The sequence below is a fragment of the Chrysochloris asiatica genome, unplaced genomic scaffold, assembly GCF_000296735.1.
Source record: "Chrysochloris asiatica unplaced genomic scaffold, ChrAsi1.0 scaffold00179, whole genome shotgun sequence".
In the NCBI taxonomy this organism is placed as follows: domain Eukaryota; kingdom Metazoa; phylum Chordata; class Mammalia; order Afrosoricida; family Chrysochloridae; genus Chrysochloris; species Chrysochloris asiatica.
Window position 1 is genome coordinate 4,588,706 of NW_006408697.1, and position 3,322 is coordinate 4,592,027.

A 3,322-nucleotide genomic window follows, 5' to 3' on the forward strand; every position below is an offset into this window, starting at 1 on the left:
ATATATATATAGTTCTATTGTTCATTTTAACAATCCCACACTGCTACACTGCTTAAAGAAATCCGTCAGGTCATCTAGGGTCACATTGTCATTGAGTCGTTGCAAATAAATCGCACTGTTGTTAGAGTCTTCATCTGGATCTACAGGTGGGCCTAAATCAAGATCTGGTCCTTCATCCATGGGTCCACCAGGCTTATTGAAGCCATCTTGCTCTCCAGCACTGCCCATTGCACAGCCTCCTCCCCGCCCACCTCTGGCTCATGCCTCCACGATCAAATCTCCCTCTTCCCTGCCCCAGTCATCAGGGCCTCTCATGCTCCAGTTCTCTGCTGGTCTGGAAAATCCTCCAGACTCCTTTCCATAAACACCCATGCTACTGGGGTGGTCCTGTCAGAATGAACTCTGCTCCCCGCAGCTGCTGCTCTTTTGGCTATATTGACTTGGAGCCTGGCTGTAGGATCCAGTCACGGGGGGAGGGGGCAGGGGGATAGTGGTCAGCTGCTGCCCATAGCTGCTTGGCTGTCCATAGATGTTCTGCTGAGAGTAACTGCTCTGATCCTAGCCAGTTGGCTGTGAAGAGGACTAGCTGGTAGGAGGATAGGATGGAGGTGCAGTGACTTGGCTGCATGGGGTAGCTCCCAGGACCCTGGGGATAATTGTAGATACTCTGTCCATACCCCATGCTGGACTGCTTATCACCTCTTGTGCTAGGCTGAGGCTGACTAGTCTCAGCGGGTTTGCAGGTGCAGTGACTGCTGGCTGCTGCCCATATGTTGGATAGACAGATTGAGTGCTGAGGGCAGACTGAGCTGCATCAGAGGCCTGGGTGGTGGTCACTGGAGCAGCAGTGGTATCGTCATAAGCACCAGTGCCACAGCCCTGGACAGGCTGGCTGTAGGCCTGTGGGGCAGCCAGATTACTAGAACCAATAGGAGGCTGTCCATAAGAAGTTGCAGTGGTCTGAACGTGGGTAGAGCTGACATCAGTGGGTTGTCTGTAGGTTCCATAACTTTGTTGTCCAGATGCTTGGGTGGTTTGTGCAGATCCTTGAGTGGGCTGGGCGGTGTAAGCACTGTAGCCCTGCTGTGCTGCTATTTGGCTGTAGGTACTGTAATCTGTGGATGCCATTTTCTCTTCTCTCTTGGCTTATTTTTCCCTAAGCATTTTGCCCGCTAATATATTACGTATGTAATTATCTTATCTACTGTCTTTTCCTCACTGGAATAACAATCTCAAGAAAGCAGGAATTTTTGTCTCTTGATCCTAGTTATAACTCCAGGTTTAAAACAGCCCTTGTCTCAAAGGGGTTCAGCGTTCCCCCTATCTATCTTAGAAAGACAGGGTTCAGCATTCCCCTTAGAGAGATAGGGGGAACGTTTTCCCCCTGTTTCCTAGAGGGGGTTCAGCGTTCCCCCTGTCTATCTCTCTGCAGAGCGATAGAATGGGCGATGTTGCCCTCCCTCTCTCCTAGAGGGGGTGCTGCGTTACCCCTATCACCTATCTCTCTACAGAGCAATAGAAATGGGTGAAGTTGCCTACCTTTCTCCTAGAGGGATGCAGCCTGGCCCCTACCACCTATCTCTCTACAGAGCGATAGAAATGGGCGAAGTTGCCCTCCTCTCTCCTAGAGGGGGTGCAGCTATTCCCCTACCACCTATCTCTCTACAGAGAGATAGAAAGGGGCAACGTTGCCCCCTTTCTCCTAGAGGGGGTGTGCAGTGTTCCCCCAATATATCACTCTGAAGAGATATAGAAAGGGGTGACCTTGACCCCCTCGTTCCTAGAGGGGGTGTGCAGCAACCCCACTGCCTAACCCTCAATGGAGAGGTAGGCAGGGGTGACGCTTCCCCCCAGTTCCTAAAAGGGGGTCCAGCGCCCCCATACCTACATCTCCAGCTGCCCCCCTCCTTCCTAGAGGGTGTGCATCATTCCCCCTATGTATCGCTCTAAAATGGGATATAAATGGACAATGGTGCCCCCCTCTTATGAAGAGGGGTTTCAGCGTTCCCCCTATCTATCTCTCTAAAGAGGGATAGAAAGGACCAACGGTGCCCACCTCTTAGCAAAAGGGAGTGCAGTGTTTCTCCTATCTATGTCTCTAAAGAGGGATATAGAAAGGGGCAATATTGCCCCCCTCTTTGGAAGAGGGGTTGCAGCGTTCCAAAGTGCAATGTTGACCCCTCTTACCTAGAGGGGGTGGAGCATTCCCCCTATCTCTCTAAATAGGGATAGAAAGGGGCAATGTTGCCCCCCTCTTTCCTAGAGGGGGTGCCGCATTCCCCCTATCTATCTCTCTAAAAAGGGATAGAAAGGGGCAACGTTGTCCCCCTCTTAGGAAGTGGGTTGCAGCATTCCCCCATCCATCTCTAAAGAGAGATAGAAAGTGGCAACGTTGCCCCTTCCCTCTTTAGAGAGATGGTTAGGGGGAACGCTGCACCCCTGCTAGCAAAGAGGGGGGCAACGTTGCCCCTTTCTATCCCTCTTTAAAGATATAGAAAGGGAGTACGCTCAATCCCCTCTTGGAAATAGTGGGGCAATGTTGCCCCTTTCTATCCCTCTTAAGAGAGATAGATAGGGGGAAATGTATATGGATCAATTACCCGCAGTTGCTACTTGGGCTCTGGAACCATGTCCCCAACAAAGGGAGAAGAAGTATATAAATCAATTGGACTCTGTTCTCCACCTCCTCGTCTTTTCCTATTTGGAGAGTCTCTCTGTGTAAGAACGTCTTTGCTTATTATAAGCCCGTTTTTTAGTTTCCTTAAGTCTCTTGGTTTTCTAACTTCTTTTGTGCGGAATTGTACCATTCCCAGTTCTTTAGAAGGAGGGTACCACCGTTCCAGGGACAACATTCCAACCATGACAGAGTTTTCTACAATGGAGATTATCCCTTTGGAAAATTTGTGGGGCAGTTTTTGTGTTCTATTTGAGTAGGTGTCAATGTTTTTTCAAATTTTTTTAGTCATTTTCGAGATCCGGTCCTCAGTTCTTTATTCCCAGGAGTGGCTGGTGGATTCCAGAAGCCCAACTTTAGGTTTTCATCCAAGTGCTTAACCAGTGCACCACCAGTCATTCATACACGTGGATCTTCTCCTGACCCTTCCCACCTGCTCACCCCCACACCTGGACGTTCTCCTTTCTCTTAGACTCCTCCCTCATCTCTTGTTGCCTAATTCCACCCAGACTGCCCTCACCTGGGCTGCTGGGCGGGGCTGAGAGCTCTGTTTCTGGTGGGCACCAGCTAAGCACGGGGAAGTGCCTACATTGAGTGTCACAGGTACCGACCCAGAGACCCAGCGGCACTGTGTGGAAAGCTGTTGTT

General features: G+C 50.3%; 1 pseudogene; it reads right to left on the minus strand.

Annotated features, from left to right (window-relative positions):
- The window catches only part of LOC102826947, a 3,181-nt pseudogene extending 2,053 nt beyond the window's left edge, over window positions 1-1,128 (minus strand).
- Between the last annotated feature and the right edge of the window lie 2,194 nt (window positions 1,129-3,322).